General features: G+C 47.6%; 1 protein-coding gene and 1 long non-coding RNA gene across 5 annotated transcripts in view; one reads left to right on the forward strand and one right to left on the reverse strand.

Moving 5' to 3' along the window:
* TRAPPC9 (trafficking protein particle complex subunit 9) overlaps positions 1–6,563 on the reverse strand; it is a 599,687-nt gene extending 593,124 nt beyond the window's left edge. For all 4 annotated transcript variants that reach the window (XM_040626149.1, XM_040626150.1, XM_040626148.1 and 1 more), the window contains exon 1: positions 6,426–6,563. The gene's annotated coding sequence lies outside the window, so the exon portion shown is untranslated. The remainder of the gene's footprint in view (positions 1–6,425) is intronic.
* A 4,396-nt stretch (positions 6,564–10,959) lies between these two features.
* On the forward strand, positions 10,960–12,385 carry LOC103670587. Its single transcript, XR_570614.2, has 2 exons — positions 10,960–11,923; positions 12,305–12,385. It is a non-coding gene; the product is annotated as an uncharacterized LOC103670587 (long non-coding RNA).
* Positions 12,386–20,246: the final 7,861 nt, after the last annotated feature.

Below are 20,246 nucleotides of genomic sequence, written 5' to 3' on the forward strand. Positions count from 1 at the left end.
GTTTATATGTAGATTATCTCAGTTAAACCTTTCTGTGACACCACCTCAACTCTGCTGATGAAGAATCTGAGGCAGGGAGAGGTTTATCACGGTCAAGATCAGAGAGGCGCCATCAGAGGAAGTGTTCAAGCCACGCGCTCTGGCTCTGACGGACGATGCCACACTGCTCCCCGCCCAGCACCCATCCTCCCAACAGTGTCTTCTGCACCCTCTTGGAAAGAACCAAACCCACATCAATGCTCCACAGAGAGGTACAGCAGCCCCTGGCAGACTTCTCAAACCCTCAAGAGTTGGGGCTAAAGGCAGAGATTTAAGGTTCTGTGTTTCTCAAAAGGAGCCACAGCTTTAAAAACAACTGCAAAACACTTATCTGGTCCAGGCCTTCGCTGTGCAGAGACAGGAAGGGGGCCAGTGCGGCTGGGGGAAGGCCTCGTGGACAAGGACTGCATGCAGCAGCAGTAGCAAACCCTGGGCCCTGCTGGCGGATGAAGCACCCACGAGGCCCCGGAGAACTAGTGCAGGAAGACAAGACAGGGGACAAGCAGACAGGCCCTCCCTCCACAATACCCTGCAATGGGGTTTCATCAAGTTATTCAGTATGTTTGCACCCAGAATGAAGGTGGGCTATTTCACAGTGCCACAGGTTACAGAAGTCGGGAACTTTGAGTCATAATGGAAATTCCAACCTGTCTTACGGCTCTTCCGTTCTAGCATGCGCTCGGTGGGCACTCTGGGCCGGGCAGGACATGGGCCACGAGTGCTCCCACATACAGATCTTTATTAACATGTGCACACATCACACGCAGGCCCACCGAAGAACAGCCGTGTACAGATAAGACTGAATTAATGAAATGTAAAGCAGCCGAGCAGCACACATTATTAGCAAAAAGGATGCTGCTATCTCCTTAGCAACAGGTGGCAGAGAACCGACCACAGCCGCCGAGAGCATCGAGGTGATTCTCTCTCTGGCTGTCCTTCTACGGACCGGACGGTAAGTGAGCCACATAATGTCAGCAGTGTTTTCTTTTTTGTTAAAGGCTCTGGTTGAAATGAACAAGGTATAAAGCCTCATCATTCACATCCCCAGCATTTAGTGAGGACTTCCCAAGTGCCAGGCTCTGTACCGATGAAAAGACAGCGTTCCAGCTACCTTCACGAGGAGAAAGAGAAGACAGATGTTAATTCTCCCCAGTCTGATATATAAATTCAACGCTATTCGGATTAGACCTCCTACCAGATTTTTTGTGGACTATAACAAATTAATTTACGGTCCAGAATAGCCAAGGAACTTCTGGAGAACCACACAGAGGAGGGGCATTGTGTCCCCGCCGCCACCGCAGAGCAAGGTCAGATACAACTGCTATGTCTAACAGGATTCAGGGTTTCTTTCGGGGGCGATGAAATGTTCCAAAACTGTGGTGGTGGCTGCACAGCCCTGTGAATACACTAAAAACCACTAAATTGCAGACTTAAATGGGTCCCCTGTATGGTATGTGAACGATATTTCAGTACATCTGTGGGGGGGGGGGGGGAGACCAAATAAAAAGTACAGTCAGCACAGTACTGGCACAGGGATAGAAAGAAATATGGACTGTAATCCCACCCAAAACCAGATCCACGCATACATGGCAATTTGGAATACAGCAAAGGTGCCACTGTGAGGCGGCAGGCAAGCACAGGCTCTCCAAAAAATGACACGAGACAATGGGTAATCCATGCGCAAGGAGAAGACACACCGCCCCATCAGGAGATGGACAAAATGCTCCAAGAGGCATCTTTGGAGATAAAACTCAAATAGCCAGGACAGGAACAGAAGGGTGCCCACCTCGACGGCAACCAGGAAAAAGCAAATTAAAGCCACAGTGACAGGCCATTTCGTACCCAAAATAAATTGACAAAATAAAAATATACATGAGATTTACCACTTTTAAGTGCACAGTTCTATGGCATTAAGGACGCTCGCGCTGCTGTGCAAACACCTCCAGAAGTTCTCCATCTCCCCACCCGACACTCTGTACTCCGTAACAGTGATTCCCCACGCCGCTGTCCCCATGGCAGCCACCATTCTGACTTTCTGTCTCTCTGAATTTTACTCCTCTCGGTCCCTCATGTAGGTGGAATCACACACTCTGTGTCCTTGTGTGACTAGCTGATTTCGCTTGGCAGAACGTCTTCGAGGTTCATCTGCAGCAATGGGTCAGAATTTCCTTCTTTTTCAATGCTTATATCCCGTTGTATAGAGATACTACTTACTCATTCATTCATCAAAGGTCATTGGGGTTGCTCCTACCTTTGGGCTACTGTGAATGATGCCAGTGCACAGACAAAACATGTTAAGCATGAAAAATGCCAAGTGTTTACAAAGATGCAGACTCTCCTAGACGACCCGGGAACTCCCCTCCTAGAGGGACTCTGGCATATGGAGGGCAGGAGACATAACATAAACAAAGGATCCTAGAAGCCAGAACTAGGGACCACACAAATGTCCACAGTCAGGAGAGTGGGCAAATAAACCACGGTCTTTTAACGCAATGGAATACTACAGAGCCCTGAACGTGGATGGCCCAGAGCCACCCTGCNNGAATGCGGCTCAATCTCAACAATGTGATGGGCCGATAAAGGAGGTCGGGGATTAATACAAGCAGAACAACTCCGTTTACATAAAGGTCAAAAACAGGAAACATTACACAATGTATCCTTTAGGGATATCTACACACAAAGTAAAGCTATAAAGAAAAATAAACTTGGGTAGTGGTTACTTGGGTGGCAGAGAGGAGCGTGGTTCAGGAGAAAGCAGGCTTCAGAAATTAGGCCAAATGGCAGGCATGGAGGTGTTTGTTCGCCATTCTTTAAACTATACATAAATACCACGTACACCTTTGCTAGAATCTGTACTTCAAAATTTTTCAAGAGTTAGGGGCGCCTGCCTTCGGCTCAGGTCCTTATCTCGGGGTCCTGGGATCAAGGCCCAAGTCGGGCTCCCTGCTCAGCGGGGAGCGTGCTTCTCCCGCTGCCTCTGTGTGCTCTCGCTCTCACAACTAAATAAATAAATAAAACCTTGAAAAAAATTTTTTTTCAAGAGTTAAAAAAGGGAGAAGGTCCTGGGGCACCTGGGTGGCACAGCGGTTAAGCATCTGCCTTCGGCTCAGGGCGTGATCCTGGCGTTATGGGATCGAGCCCCACATCAGGTTCCTCTGCTATGAGCCTGCTTCCTTCTCTCCCACCCACCCCCCCCCCCGCTTGTGTTCCCTCTCTCGCTGGCTGTCTCTATCTCTGTCAAATAAATAAATAAAATCTTTAAAAAAAAAAAAAAAGGGAGAAGGTCCAATTCCAAGGAGCTCACAGCCTAGTTGTCAGCAGGTCAAGTAGTTTAAGAGCTCAGACTCGGCCCCATCCTCCACCCGCAGGTTATGCTGCTGCTCCTGAAAATACCTTCCTCTATGAGCCAGAAAACAGGAAGCGCAAAGAAGCAAGGGTATTACAGCTGCAGATCCACCTGAATATTGGGGACAGCGGGTCCTGGGCATGGGTCTCAGGACAGGTGCTCAACTTCTCTAAAGTAAAATGAGAAAAAGTAGAATAGTGTATGAACTTCTCATAAAACTAAACTTAGGTAAATTTTGTAAATGCTTTATCAATATTAACTAGTACTGTAATTTATATTTAGGTAATGAACTTCCACATTTTTTGGCATTAAAACATTCTTGCTTTTATGAAATGTTGGTGAGAGGAGACGATGGTTATTTTCTCATTGTCCTGTTCAGGTGAAAATTAAAATTGACATCCCTATTATTGACCCTCCAGTTTTTTGGAATTTGCTAATCTATGAAATCCAAATAACTAACTCACCCTGGACTAAATGATCCCTCTGGGTCCCTTCCAGTTCTGACTAGGCACTGAAAGGACACCAGCAATCAAATCCGTGCCATGGGTCAATAAACCTTACAACCTCAAGCAAGAGTTTTCCCTGAAGCAGCTCAGTATTACACACTTGTTCACTTTTGCCCCAAATTCAAAATATGCATCTTACACAGGCGGAAATCTGTCTCATATAAGCCAGAAAGAGGAAGTTCACTGGGCTCTCTATAATGTATTTTATTTAGACTTCCATCAATCCTAAGAAATGAGTATCACTATTTTCAATCATACAGATGAAATAAGGCTCAGTCATTCTGCTCAGGGTCTCCTACTCGGTAGGTGATGAACCGGAGCCAGGCGCCAGAGTCCATGCTTTTCCATTGGTTTCTTCAAGGGAAAAGCTGACAAAATAAGACCTGGCACTGAGCCAGTTCTAGTGTCCGAGACTAATCTAATACAAATATTAAAACATCAAAAATAGGGGCGCCTGGGTGGCTCAGTTGGTTAAGGGTCTGCCTTAGGCTCAGGTCATGATCCTGGGGTCCTGGGATGGAGCCCCATGTCCGGCTTCCTGCTCAGCAGGGAGTCTGCTTCTCCTTCTGCCTCTGCCCCTCCCCCCATGCGGGCTCACGTGCGCTCTCTCTCTCTCTCTCCCTCTCTCTCCTCGCAAATAAATCCTAAAAAAAAAAAAATCAAAAATATATTTGTTCGACATGGTAGAACACATGTGTCCATGCAAAAACTTGTCCACAAATTTCATAGCAGCATTACTCTTAATAGTCAAACAGTGGGGGCACCTGGGTGGCTCAGTCGGTTAAGAGTCTACCCTCGGTTCAGGTCATGACCCCGGTGTCCGGGGATCAAGCCCTGCACTGGGCTCCCCACTCAGTGGGGAGTCTGCTTCTCCCTCTGTCCCTCCCCCCTCTTCTGCGCTCTCTCTCACAAACTCTCTCTCAAATAAATAAATACAATCTTAAAAAATAATAGTCAAAGAGTGGAAACAACACCATTGTCCATCAACTAATGAACAGATAAACAAAATGTGGTCTATCCAACAAGAGAACCTTGCTCAGCCCTCACAGGGAACAAAGTACTGATACTACTACACAGATGAACCCTGCATACATGATGCTCAAAGAGGCGAATCACAAAAGGCCACACAGTCTGTGATTCCATGTATGTGAAATGCCCACGGCAGGCAAACCCCTGGAGACAGAAAGTAAAACAGCGGCTGCCAGGGGCTGGGGGACACAGTAAGAAGTGACTGCCAATGAGTACGGAGCTTCCTTCTGAAGTGATAGAAATGTTCTGGTACCGTGATGGTTGCACTGTGAATACACTAAAACTACAGCACTGTACATTCTAAATGTGTGGATTTTGTAGTATGTGAATGATATCTCAATAAAGCAGTTATTTTTAAAAATATTTCTTGACAGGGATGCCTGGGTGGCTCAGTTGGTTAAGCATCTGCCTTAAGCTCAGGTCAGGATCCCAGGGTCCTTGGATCTAGTCCTGCAGGGCTCCTTGCTCAGCAGGGAGTCTGCTTCTTCCTCTGCCTGCCACTCCCCCTGCTTGTGCTCTCTCTTTCTCTCTCTCTGACAAATAAATAAAATTTTCAAAAATGTCTATATTTCTTGACAACCGTTTGTCCCTCTACACCACTACTCTGCCACACAATTTAAGAGAAGCAAACATAACCTTGCCCCATCTTTAGTATGGCAATATTCCTGGGTCTCCAACATCATGCCTGGAGTGCTGTCGTTTCACGTTAACAAACACTCGCTGGGCTGGACGAGGAAGTGGCTGTAACTATTTCTCAAAAACTGACAGTCACTAGTTTAAGCTCGGGGGCGGAGGGCTGATGGACGGAGGGTGTCACAGCCCCCTGCCTTCAGCTCATTTTGATCTACAGCGAGCCCTGCTTTCAACATTTTATCCCTCTCTCTATAAAAACACGTGAATTCAACACGCACCCTATCTGAACATCAGAAAAGTGTGGGTTAGAAGGCATTTGCTGTGGCAAGGTGCAGCGGGGGCGGATCGCGAGAGGGAGAAGACCACAGGCAAGCACAGCGCTGGCACTCTTCCTTCCCCACGACCCCCGCGGGGTCAGCTGGAGCTGACCACAGAAGCTCTCATCCCAGGACCCAGCGCCTGGGGCCGCTGAGCTGGGTCTCAGGCACTCTCAACCTGGAGGCCAGCTAGGAGGACAGAGACAAGAGGGTAGCCCCTGGCCGGCCGGGCCGCCCTGCCGGGAGACAAGCGCGCGCCGGGAGTCTCCCGACCCCACACGGCCCGGGGGCCAGGACGCGGCAGGCGGAATAGGGGAGGGGGCCGCCGCCGCGCGCCGCAGGGAGCAAGGGCCGGGGCCCCAGAGAGGCGGGTGCGGGCACGGCCCGGGACAGGTGTGCGGAGGGCGCCGGACAAGCTAACGGGCTGGGGCGGGTGTGAAGTGGACCTCGGCCCGGGCAGGTGCAGGCTGACTCGCGCCCTCGCTCGCCGCCACACACAGGCAGCCCTCCCGCAGCCGGCCGATCCCCGGCCCGGAACCCCCACCTCGCACTTACACAGCCGGCGGCCCGGGCGCGGAGCGGGAGCCAACGGCCTGGCGGGCGGCGGGGCCGAGCAGCCTCTGCGACCGCTCCCCCTACTCAGAGCTGGCGCTTCAGACCGGCGGCCGCGCCGGCACCTTCCTGCGCATGCTCGGGGCCGGGCCGGGCCGGCGCTCCGCTCCGGGTTTTGGGAGGGACGCAGCCGGGGAGAGGGACTGGAGAGCACGGGAGGGAGTGGAAGGGAGGAGGAGTAGCGGGGACAGAAAAGCTTCGGCTCCCGGGGCGGCGCGCGCCGAGGGAGGGGCCTGTCGCCACTTTCTAACCCCTCAAGGCGCGCCGCCCAAATTTCAGCACCTCCGGGGCAGGGGCGCCTGCGAGACCCCTGCGGCTCCCTGCCGCCCCGGAGACCAAGCACCCACAGGCGTGGTCGCTGATGTTCAGGACTACCTGTGGGCTGAATAAGCGCCCCTTCCGTCCGCAGGCTAGGCGAGCCTCCCGGGCGTGCTTCATCCGCGCAGCCGTGGGGGCGGGGCGGGGACGCGCGCCGGAGCCCGGTCCCCAGCTCTCGTGGGTGGAGCCACTCCCCGCCTGGAGGGCCCCAGCAGTCCATCCACTGGGAGGGTGGGGAACAGCTGTTTCCCAGGGCAGAAGCCACTTTAGGATTTAAACTTCTCTGTTAAAAATGAATACATAAAACTGAGTTTACATACATACCTTAGAGTGTCCATAGCCCATTTGGAAAGATGCACAAGACGTTGTTAACAGTGTCATCTCCAGAAAGGCTGGGAGAACAGGATGGTGGAGGAAGATGCTCTCTCCCTTCTGGATCTTTGTGTTCTGTTTACATCTATTTCTTTTTCAAATAAAAAATGTTTTTAGGGGTGCCTGACTGGCTCAGTCGATAGAACATGCAACTCTTGATCTCAGGGTCCTGAGTTCAAGGCCCACGTTGATCACGGAGCCTACTTTTAAAAAAATAATGTAATGGAAGAATCGTCCCCTCAGCAAATAACAGCAGACAGGAAGAACTGAGCCATCACCTTTGCTTTAAGCCAGCAAGCATTTATTGACTCTTTGCTATGTGTGCAGTGCTGTTTTATGACTTATTTTATTATTCATATTTTTTATAAAATAATAATATGCTATCCCTCATCCCTGCCCAGGGTCAGTGGAAAACCAATTTTTTTATTGAATTGTTTTCCAAAGAGTAGGAATGCGTTATAAGCAGAACACATTTTCAGGGCAAAGCAGGTGAAGCAGATTTCCAGCATACGCTAGAGAGCCAGGAAGTGTTTTCAACAGACACCGAGGGAGAGTGCCTCCAAGACACCACAGAAGGATGCCCACAGGGGCTGCTCCACGGGCTTAAGAATGCAGGTTGACAGTTACAGAAAACAGACATTACGAGAAGCCACCCTTGATGGAGGTCTATGTGCCAGGAACAGAGCTTCACTGCTTAGCTCACTCTGTCTTCTAAGATCCATGCAAGGTAGCTATTCTTAGTGCCAAGTTCCAGAAAGGACACACCACTTGGCTGGGGTTGCACAAGTGGCTGGTGTTATTTAGGGATTCAGATGCAGGGCTGTCTGAGTCCATGGCCTGTGCTCTTTCCACAGTCCTTCTCTGTTCCTGTTCTCTTTATAAATGGATAAGGCAAGCAATTTAGAAAGAAATATTGAAAGCTGGCAAAAGGAAACATTGCTATTTTAGTACAGTGTTTCTCTGTTTACTATGTATTCACTTACAGTAATTTTATTGTTCCAGCAAATCTGTGAGAGAGAGACTATCCTGCATCCTTACCAATGAGAAGACTGAGGCTCAGAGAAGGTAGGGGCTTGCATTAAACTGATCCATCAGGGTATCCAGGCCTGTCTTCCTCCTGGAGTTATTCACCTTTCATAGCTTTAACTTTTCCTGATCGTCTCATCTGAATGTTCAGAATTCAAAGACGACAGCAAAACCTGCTCTCAAGGAGTTTGTAGACACTTCAAATTGGATGGGTAAGAACCTCTAAAATAATCAGGTCCAACCTCACACTCACACCAGATCCCCTCTACAAAAGTCCTAACGGGGATGGAAAGCTTGATGATACAGAGCTCTGTTAGAAAGTTCTCCAGTTGGGGTGCCTGGCTGGCTTAGTCTGTGGAACATGTGACTGTTGATCTTGGGGTCGTGAGTTCTAGCCCCACATTGGGTGTAGAGATTGCATAAAAATAAAACCTTAGAAAAGAAAGAAAGAAAGCTCTCCAGTAACACGAGGTAGAATCTGAGGCTTCCCTGAAACATCAAATCATAGAGTCGCAAAGATGAGAACCAATGCCCAGGAGATTTTGTGGAGTTGAGAATCGTCACTGAAACATGAGTCAAAAGTACAATCAAAGCACCCGCCCCATCACTCACCAACTACATGACCTCAATGTCTTCATCCATAAAATGTGGGTAAGCACTTCATGAGGCTGTCACCAGGATTAAATAAAATTGAGTATGAGAAAACATTTGGAGACACAATAGGACACACTGAAGTTCCATTTTAATGATGTCACATGCTACTCATATAGCTTTGGGATAGGGTGACCATATCTTGATTTGCCTGGAACAATCCCAGTTCATGCCCGTTGTCCTGACTAAAAGTGTTCTGGTTGGGTGACATTTGGGGCACTTTAGGCAAAGTCCATCATCCCTCAGGATTTCTGAACCCCCAACAGTATTACATAGGGTTTCTGACTCCCTTCCATGTTGTAGGGCTCTCCCCTACCCTGCAGTCTACTCAAATGCTTGGGCCATGTCTCACTTGGGCTTTCTAGTGCCCAAGCTAAAAGGAAAGGGATTCATTTACTCAACTACATATATTTAGTACCACTAAAAACCAACCACTTGAGCAGGTCTTTCACATGTATTCCCTCAAAATGATACAATCGTGGTAGCTACCATCTACCTGGCAGGTAAGGTGCAATGTACTTGTCACAAATTTCTCATTTAATCCTCACAAGCACCTTATAAAGTAGGTTGTTCTAATTTAAGGGGACTAAGCAATAACATTCCTTTATTTCCCCTTCTCAATGTGGAACAACTGAGAAACGACACAGGGAATCAGACGATGGATATTTACAAGTCAGTTTTATCACCAGTATGTTGGTTGAAGGGGGTGCTTTGGATCTGGAACCAAAATTTTGCTTTGGGTTTACGAAATCCTTCCCCTTAGATTTATTCAGCCTCAATTCAGCTAAGAATTATCTCAGCCAGCGCTGGACAACCAGAGGCCCCCCTGAAGGGCCCGAAGTCGCAGGAGCTAATGAGGGGCAAAACTGGGGTTCCACACCAAGGTAAGCACCAAAGCTCGTTTTCAACCTCACAACCCAAAGACCTGTGGACGTCAAGTGACGGAAGTGGCTCAGTCACTGCGCGCGTGGCCGGATTCCAGCTCAGGCCTTCCCGTGTGCGACTGCTGCTGTCAGGGGAAGGAGCTCTCAGGGAAGGTCCCTGCAGTAGGATGGGGTGGCTGTCACCTCCCTCTGCACGAGTACAGAAGAGAGGCGGTGAGGTTGCACAGAAAGGAGGGAAACAGCGAGAGTGCCAGCCAGATCCTGGACTCCCGGAGTCCGACTCCTGTCTGGATCCCCAGCGCCCAGCACCGGCTCTGACACACGTACTCTCAGGGAAAGCTGAGTGAATCAATCCATTCTGTGAATGAACGAATGAATGAAACTGCAGAGCCCGCCAGAGGTCGACAGCGGCTCCCCCAGCGGGACTTCTAACTGACCAATCAACGCCTTCGTTCGAGCACCACGCCCCTCCCCGTCACGCCCACCCCAGCCCGCCCCTCCGCTATTCCACCGGCTACGCGGAAATCCCGGAGCAGTGGATTCCCTGAGCCTGTGTCGGTAGGAGTGCGCATGCTCTATATCTGGCAGCGCCTAGGCATCCTATAACCTCGGCTCCAAGGGGGCGGTTTTGAAAGCGACTGCTTGGGCGACGGAAGCCAGGCTACACCTGAGTCCCCAACACCTCCTTCCGCAGAATCAGAGTTCTGTTGGCTACTCCCAGCCCCACTGCGACAGCCCAGCTACCCGAGGCGAGATGCTCCCAATCGGAACCTCCTCGCAGGCAGAAGGGCCAGTGGCTAGCGGGCGGAAGTGACGCACGAGCGCGAGGGCCGCGGTTCCGCCCTCGTCGTCCTGGAAACCCAGCCCCCCGCCTGCGTCCCGTGTGCGTCAGCAGCTCCGAGGTCCCCGCGGGGGGCCGGCGCGCTGCGGGCGGGAAGGGACCCAGGGCCTTCCCTATGTGCACGCGGTTATTCCGCCCAAGAATACGCCTGGGACGCCGGCTCTGTGCCCAGGCCGTGGGGACACCGACGCGGGGGAGCGCTGGCACCTGCGCCCAGGCGACCCTCGGAAAGCCTGCCCCACCCCCGACCCCCACCCCGGCTGCTGGGTGTTGGAGCCCCAGCTTCCACCTCGGAGCAGAACCCCGGCTCTTTTCTCGTTGGCCCCTAAGCCGCGCCCTGCCGCGCTTGCTGGAGCTCTCCGTGCGCTTTCCTCCGCGCAGAGGGGTCTCCAGCCGGCGCTGTCCTGCTCCTTACCCTCGGCTCACGCGCCCCGTCCCGGGCCGCGCTGGTCCGGGAGGGAGGTGCGGCCGATCGGTGGTTTGCCCTCTGGTTACCGTGCTAAGCTCCCGCGCTGTTCGTTTTAAAAGTTTGCGCACAGTGACTTCATTTTCAAGAGACCAGTTCTTAGTCCTCAAAGGGCTTGTCTGGGGTAACACTTGTTTGGGTTAACTTTCTTATGTTGTTTCAAAGTCACGGAAAACTGGCACGAATTGTAAAAAGAACTCCCATAGCCTCTCTCTCCATATTCACCAACGATTCACGTTTTTGCCAAATTTGTTTTATCATTCTCTAGATGGATAGACAAGTATATAAGTATATCCCAGTTGTGTGCTTTCTACACAGTTTTCCCCTGTCCAAGACCACACGTGGCAGTCAGTTGTCCAGTATTTTTTTCGTATTATCTGGAACGGATTCTCAGCCTTTCTTTCATGACTCTAATTAATGTTGGAAGAATACAAGCCAGCTATTTTCTACAGTGTTCCTCAATTTGAGTCCGTCTAATGCTTTCTCATGATTAAATTCGGGTTATGTATTTTTTGCAGAATGCCATAGAAGTGATGTAAGCTAAGCCCTCTGCGTGTGTTATCTCAGTGGGCACACACTGTTGGTTGGTCCGTTGGGGTAACTTTGATCAGTTGGCTAGGGCCACGTCGGCTGTCTCTCCACTGTAAATCGACCACTTTTCCTGTTGTGATTAATAAGTAATTGGTGAAAAGATAATTTGAAATGACATAACAAGCTTTTTTCTATCAAACTTTCACCAATCAATTTAATGTCCACAGGAATCTCAAGAATGAATATCACACAACTTGGTGATGACTCCAACTTACTGCATTTCAAACAATGCAAATGCGCTGTGACATTTTCTCAGAAATGACGTGTTCATCTAGCAGATAATAGGTGATCAGTAAGTATTATTTACTCTGTTAGGCTTCTTTGTTTTATAGATTATTAAAGAGGTTTCCTGTTTCACCGAGTATAATTAGAAACACTATGTTAATTTGACATTGAGGTGATTCTTGTTCATGCTAGCATCTACATCAGTGGCTGTCATATATTTGCAATAAGTTTTGGAATTAACTGAGAAAAACATACACACACACACACACAAACTACATACATCCAAGACTGAAAAGTTATAAATGTGAGCAACTAATACTTATGTGTTTTCACCAATGCATGGTGGTCACTTGTAAAACCAGAGAGATTTAAAGATCAGTTATAATATATCCAACTTAAGAAAATCAGATTTTACATTAAAAAAAGTTTTTTTTAACTGTGCTCCTAGGACTCAGCTGAGGACCCTCAATGGCTGCCCCACCCCCTCTAAGATTTTACATTTAAAAATAAAGTTTAAGCAAAAAACTTTCTTAAAGATTTATTTATATATTTTAGAAAGAGAGGGTGCGTGCACGTAAATGAGGGGAGGAACAGAGGGAGAGGGGGAGAGAATCCCAAGGGGACTTCACCACCGGCAGAGTCCCATGCCCGGCTGGATCCCACAACTCCGAGATCACCACCCGAGGCAAAACCAAGAGTCCCCCGCCCAACCGACTGAGACACCCAAGTGCCTCAAGGGGAAAAAAAATGTTTTAAAGAAAAATTCTGGGGCGCCTGGGTGGCTCAGTTGTTAAGCGCCTGCCTTCGGCTCAAGGCGTGATCCCAGCGTTCTGGGATCCAGCCCCACATCAGGCTCCTTCGCTGGGAGCCTGCTTCTTCCTCTCCCACTCCACCTGCTTGTGTTCCCTCTCTTGCTGGATGGCTTTCTCTGTGAAATAAATAAATAAAATCTTTTTTTAAAAAGAAAGAAAAGAAAGGAAAAGAAAAGAGAAGAAAAGAAAAAAGAAAAGAAAAGAAAAAAAATTCTGAGAAGGGCGGGGGCCGGGGGTGGGGTGTGGTGGGAAACATGAGTAGCTGCAATTCCCTGTATGACCACCAGATGGCAGAACAAGCTAAGTAGCGCCTCAAAAAAAAAAAAACAACAACATCCTTCCTTGTCTGGCCTGAGTTAGGATCTAATTGCCTTAAATTGCCTCCAAAAACTTGGATTTTGTCAGTTTGTCAGGGGATCCTGGGTGAGTCAGTTCTGGGCAAGTGCATAATAGACTGAAGCTAGGGAAGAATTCACAAGAGATTTAGCTGAATTGGCTGTGGCTTAATTCTTGAACTAGATGGTTTGAGAATTCATAGTATATTACATTACATATTTTGTATTTTTTGTGTTACATATAAAATAAAATACAATAATCCAATTGGAAATATACGTTGTATATTACATATCAAGTTATTATAATTCAAGATATAGTATTCTTTATACCTTTTGTGTGTCTTAAATATTATAGCATTAAGGCTAATTTTTTTTAAGATTTGCTTATTTGAGAGAAAGAGAGAGAGCAGAGAGCGAGGAGGAGCAGAGGAAGAGGGAGAGAGAGAATCCCAAGCAGTCTCCCCACTGAGCAAGGAGCCCATGGCAGGCTTTATCCCACGACCCTGAGATCACAACCCTGAGCCCAAATCAAGAGTCAGACACCTGACCGACTGCACACCCAGGTGCCCCAAGCATGAAGGCTAATTTTAAAGGAAAGACTGAGGCTATGTCTCTGCTCTCAGACAACTTGATACAGGATTTATCTGAATTACTCAAATAACATCGATCGAATTGTTTAAAACACATCGATCGAGTGCAAGGGTATTTTTAACCTCAATTATCCATACCTTTGCCCTTTCTTTCTTTCTTTGCCTGAATCAGAGAAAGAAGATTCAGATCACTTGTAGAAACAGTAGAATGGTGGTTACCAGGGGCTGGGGGTGCTGGTGAAATTGCAGAGATGTTGGTCAAAGGGTACAAACATGCAATTAGAAGATGAATAAGTTGATTATAGTCAACAATGCTGTATTATATACTTCAAAGTTGCTGAGAAACTAGAGCATAAATGTACCCACCACAAAAACAGAAATGATAATTATGGGTTGGGATGTGTTAGCTAACACAACAGTAGCAATCCTATTGCAATATGTAGGTCTATCAGTTAACAGGTTACGCACCTTAAATTTACACAACGTTATATGTCAATTATAGCTCAATTAAAAAAAAAAGAAAAGAGGAGGGGTGCCTGGCTGGCTCAATCAGTAGAGCATGGGACTCTTGATCTGGGGTCATGAGTTTGAGCCCCACTTTGGGAACAGAGACTACTTTTAAAAAGTTAAGAAGAGGATTCCACTCAAACTGAATCAAGGCTAACAGGACGGATCTGAATCATGTGCCACCTGACGGAATGCAGGAAAGAGAACAGAGCACCGCTTCTGTGATGTCCCTGCCAAGCGTGCATGACCTGGATTTAGTCAGGAAGAAACCACAGATAAGCCAAAACTAGGGACATTCCACAAAAGAGCTGACCTGTGATCTTCGAAAGCAAGTGTCCGGGTCTTGCAAGCCAAGGACAGACTGAACCATTCCAGATTAGAGAAGAATGAACAGACGGTACAAATAAAGTCACACATGATCCTGGACTGGATCATTTTGCTACAAAAAAAAAAAAAAAAAAAAAAAAAAAAGGAAAAAAGAAAAGGACCAGCTGGTGACTTGAGTGGAGTCAGTCTGAGGCTCAGAGGATACTGATGTTATCAGTGCTAATGTCCTGATTTTGATGGTTGTGTTGCGGTCTGGCAGGAGAATGTCCTCGTTTGTGGAAAACACACACTAACCTGTTTAGGGGTATCAGGACAACAGGTCAGCCACTTACACGAGAATGGCTCAGGAATAAGTTATTTGTACTGTACTTGAGACTTAAGTTTGCAGTCGTTGGAAAATCATTAAAAGGAGAACTCCAAAGAAAGTACAAGCAGTTAAAACTACACCGTGCTTTCCTGACCTGACTCAGAGGTACTGAAGGAGAACACCAGAGGTGTGGCCTTGAAATTTGTATTTTTAAAAGCGTAGTCAGGTTTGGAGAGCAGCTAGTTCGTTCCATGCCTTGAGAAGAGAACAGGCTGTACGCGCAGACCAATTTCCTTCCATCATCTTTTCATCAAGATCATCACTGGGGCAGCTTAAGAAATCCATTCTGTACGAGCTGCCTGGTTCAGTTCAGCCTCCTGAGGCTCCCTGAGGGGAGGGCTTGTGGGAGCCCAGCCTGGTCCAGGGCCACGCTCTTGGTGTCTCCTTTGCTTTGACGGTGAAGACGCAGTCTCAGGTTATAGAAGCTGCAGCTTGTGGAGGGGGTCCTGGGGGCTCCCTTCCCGCCTGCAGAAGCCCCGGGGACACCGCTGTAGTTCTCCTTTGCTCAGCACAAGGAGTGCTGCTGCCCCTTTTCTTTTCTGCCCGGACCCAAATGCTGTACCCATACAACCCCTAAAAGTCACTTCAGGGAGCCCCAGGAGAGCTACCTTCAACAGGACCTTATAAGGGCTTCAAAAATGGCTCCCCATGGTTGTGCGCAACTCAGAACATACTAAAACCAACGAATGGTACTCTTCAAGTGGGTGAATTGGGGGCCTTGTGACTTAGATCTCAATAAAGTTGTTGTAAAAAATTGCTCCCTGTCTATACCAGTCCAGCCTCACCCCATGGTTCAGTTTTCCGGATGTCATTCTTCCCACACCTCTGAGTTCTCGCAGATGCTGTTCTTTCTGTTCCCTGCAATGCCAAATAGGCAAATTTCTACTCACTCTTCCACTCTGAATTCAAGTCCTTCGTCCTCTGCAGCTGCCCTGACTCCCTAAGCAAAGGAAATGACTCTGTCTTCAGGGTTCCCTCTACCCTGCTGTGTCTGTCTGCTGTAAGACCCCGCCCACCCCGTGCTGTGACTGACAAGTCTCTGACCCACGCGTGGTTCTACGAGCTTTATTCCTAGCACAGGGACCTGGACGGGTAAGGGCTTTGGTGGAAGGCTGTTACAGGAGTAAAACACAATAATGTTGGAATATGGGCTGTAGCCCAGACAGAGCGGGCTAGAATCAGAAACCCTCGGCCAGCAAGGATAACATAGAGACCCCGGGACCTCACACGATAAAGTAGCATGTTATCAAGAAGGCGGTCATTCACGTAAAGCTCCCCCACTTTATTGTGTGGAAGTAATAGTAGCTACCACGTACGGAGTACCTAAAACATGGCAGACACTATACTTAGAACTCTATGCAGTGTCTCGTTGTTTTAAGGGACTCCATTCCCCCACTGAAAATCCCAGTGTCCGTATGCACGTTTTCGTGAAATCGATTTCCCTGAGACTACCTCTTCGGTGGAAGAACAGGATCTCTACTCCCACCTGAGGGAGGAGGAAGATGCAGATGATGCCCAAAGTGGAGACGACACTCCGTCAGGGCCAAGCCCCTGCCTTGGCTCCGTATCTGTCTACAAGTACGTAAAAGGACAATTTTCAAGAAGTGAAAATCAAATTTAGGGAGAATAACAGCATTCAGAGGGACCCTCCCACTGTCCACAACTAGAAAACCGGGAGGAAAAAGGAACCTACGTGCAGATACTGGGCCGAGGGCAGCATGGGCAGAAGAGGAAGGAGGCGCTGTGCGGCATCACCCAGCCCTGCCTGGAGTACCCAAAGACGGGTCGCCCAAAGACCACGGCTTCACCTCACTGCTGTTGAGGAGACAGAGACTGGAAAGGCGAGAGCTGGGGAGAGCTACCCCCAAGTTGCCTGTGAGTTCCCCGGCTCAGCCCCCAGGCGAGCCTGTGTCAGGGAAGAACACAACCCCCCCCCATCCCCCCACTAGGTCCTGGCCTGGGGCGCTGTGCATCAGACCAGCAAAAGATTAACAAGAGAAACATCTTGAAGACTTTTTTTTTTTTAATCAGAGAGAGAGAGCGCGAGCGCACAAGCGGGGGGAGCGGCAGACAGAGGGAGAAGCAAGGAGCCCAACGCAGGACTCAACCCCAAGACCCTGGTATCATCCCTGAGCCAAAGGCAGTCACTTGACCCACTGAGCCACCCAGGCGTCCCTACAAGAGAAATGTTTTGAGCGGGAATATAACGTGGTACCAAGGCTCTGGTATAAGGTTTGGCAATTTCCGTGCCACCCACATGCATCTGCTGTATGGTCCGGACATTGCCCTCGTTGGAAGAGGAGAGAAAGCTTCTGTCTGTGAAGGTTACAGCGGCTTCACTCCTAATTGTCATAAAGGGGAAATACCAGGAAAACGGGACATGACAAAGTACCAGGAAGGGACAAACTACTGATCTGTGCGGCAGTGTTGGGGACCCTCCGCGGGGGCTGGTGAGACAAGGTCTGACACAGAAGAGTAAATGACTTCATGTGTTTGAGACTCTGGAAAGAAGAATCTAACGTACCGTGACAGAGGATCACGTGTTGCCTGGGGCCCAGACTGGGGCTCATGGAAAGGGGCCCAGGGACTGGGTGCGTTGATGGAAGTGCCTGTACTTTGTGCCCACGGCTATGCAGGTGTGTACGTTTATGGACTCTCACTGAATTCTACACTTAAAATGGGTACATTTTGTTATATGTAATAAGGTATTCAATAAAGCTGGTAACAAATATACAAAATGAAGCTGTGTCAAACTTAGCTGCTCGGTGAAGGAGACAGCCGGCTAAGAAAGCTGTTTCCAAAAAAAGGATATGAGAGGGAGAAGCAAATATATACCCCCTGGAAGAATTAATACAGAAACCAAGCTGCAACATGAATACGGAACAAAGCTGTAAGTTTTGGACGGTAATCCTCCCACTTGCATCTCAATGAGAGAACGGTCACGAGCCTTCCTCTGGCTCAAGAATCCTTCGTCTCTGTCAGGTTTCTAGAATTGAACACCTGCCCTCAGAACTTGATTAAAGCCCCACATTCCACCACGTGACCAACCCTACACAAGCTCAGCAGAGCAAATGGTAAACTGTCTGCCTCGTTTCTGAGTGTTGGATAATCTTTCCTTACAGTCAGGATTTAGGAGAGGTATAGAAAGCACACTGGGGAAAAAGAATTTTCTCCAAAGCCTTTTGTTCCTTGTTACTGTTCTCAGTGGTGAGAAAGGGTTTGTGAGTTATTTTTACTCTCCCCGCCCCCCCCCAGCTCAGACTGTAACTCAGTTGTATCTATTGTATGATTTCAAAGAAGAAGAGGTCAAGTTTCTTTTTGCAAAAAAAAGTTTCATTTTGCTTCTGACCTTTCAGTGTTACATGTAGACTATACAGACATAGGTTACTTTATAAACATTTTCATAACCATTCTTTGGACTCAGTAGACAATTATTGTCATGAACATTTCCCAAAATATTATTGCATACTTTAAATTAATATTATTTTTTTTTACTTGGCAAAGATGAGCTGGAACTAACAATACTTCAATTTCCCCAGCTTCTTTGGAGTGTGCTGGGTTAAACGGGATGCCTCTTAGTCAAAGAGTAACAAGTATATCGAAGAGTCACGTGCTATTTTTTGGTAGTACTGCCCCGAAATTTTGAACTCTTGGTGTTCTGCCCGGAAATTAAGTGCATGAATGATTTTGATGACCGGATAACAAATCATTTTGCAAACTGACTACTTTAAGTTATTTTCTTTCAACAAATCCGAAGGAAGACCTGCTGAGTTGTTAGTTGATAAATCACTACAAATGATTTTTGGTCTTATATCATCATTTGAGTGTTTTTTTATTATGTTATGTTAGTCACCAGACAGAACCTCATTAGCTTTTGATGTAGTGTTTCATGATTCATTGTTTGCATACAACACCCAGTGCTCATTGCAATACGTGCCCTCCTTAATACCCATCATCAGACTAGCCCATCCCCCACCCCCCTCCCCTCTGAAACCCTCAGTTTTTTGTTATAGGCGTCCAGAGAATTGAGAGGCACTAACCATCTACTTATTATTTCTCAACATTTACACACGGAAACTAAAACAAGGGATAGGACTGGTGCTCAGTCTCTCTCATTCAAGCAAAAAATATTTGGGGCCCCTGGCTGGATCTGTCAGTGGAGCGTGCAACTCTTGATCTTGGGGTTGTGAGTTCAAGCCCCATGTTAGGCGTACAGCTTACTTTAAGAAAAGTATTTACAGATTCGTAAAATAACTTTAACACATTTATTTTATTAAGAGATTTATTTCCGGGGCGCCTGGGTGGCACAGCGGTTAAGCGTTTGCCTTCGGCTCAGGGCGTGATCCCGGTGTTCTGGGATCAAGCCCCACATCAGGCTCCTCTGCTATGAGCCTGCTTCTTCCTCTCCCACTCCCCCTGCTTGTGTTCCCTCTCTCGCTGGCTGTCTCTATCTCTGTCAAATAAATAAAAAAAAAAAAATCTTTAAAAAAAAAAAGAGATTTATTTCCAATAAAACTTTTATGTCAATTTAATGTTTCTCAAAATTTATGATATATTTGTGATGTTTTGTTCAATTGTGTGCCAACAGTAATTTTAATGATAAATCAACAAAGAAGAAAAACATTCTTAGAATTTATGGGCTTTGGAAGTTTCATTTTTTAAAAAATTTCAATTTGTGTAGATATTTTTATCAAAAGGAAATATGTCAGATGATCAGAAAAAAAATAAAATCTGGTGCAGGAAGTGGAACGGGAATCAGACTTTTTTTAGATTTATGTATTTATTTTAGAGAAAGAGAGTACAAGCAGGAGGGACAGAGGGTCTGAAGCAGGCTCCTCACTGCACAGGGAGCCCAGCGCAGGCTCAATCTCATGACCTTGAGATTACGACCTGAGCCGAAACCAAGAGTCAGATGCTTCACTGACGGCACCATCCAAGCACCCCGGGAATACGATTTTCAGGTTCAAGGAAAGTTTGTACTTGTATGTTTCTTTTTTTTTTTTTTTTAAGATTTTATTTATTCATTTGACTGAGAGAGAGACAGCCAGTGAGAGAGGGAACACAAGCAGGGGGAGTGGGAGAGGGAGAAGCAGGCTCCCAGCGGAGGAGTCTGATGTGGGGCTCGATCCCAGGACTCCAGGATCACGCCCTGAGCCGAAGGCAGACGCTTAACGACTGAGCCACCCAGGCGCCCCTGTACTTGTATGTTTCTAATGGGTTATGGTAGCATGGTATTTACATTCCACTTGGATACAGTTAAAAGTAACACTTTTATGTTAAAATTGCAGTATTTCTAAATGCTGGGATTTACATCTTTTGCAACTACTGAACTTGAAAACACTTAGCTATCTACATAAAGCCCACTAAGGAATACATGTCATTTTTGAGAATTCTTCAAAAAGCCTTCAGGTCATTGGTGACACACAGACAACTTCTCGGGAAATGGAATTCC

The sequence above is a fragment of the Ursus maritimus genome, unplaced genomic scaffold (assembly GCF_017311325.1).
Source record: "Ursus maritimus isolate PB19 unplaced genomic scaffold, ASM1731132v1 scaffold_9, whole genome shotgun sequence".
NCBI lineage: Eukaryota > Metazoa > Chordata > Mammalia > Carnivora > Ursidae > Ursus > Ursus maritimus.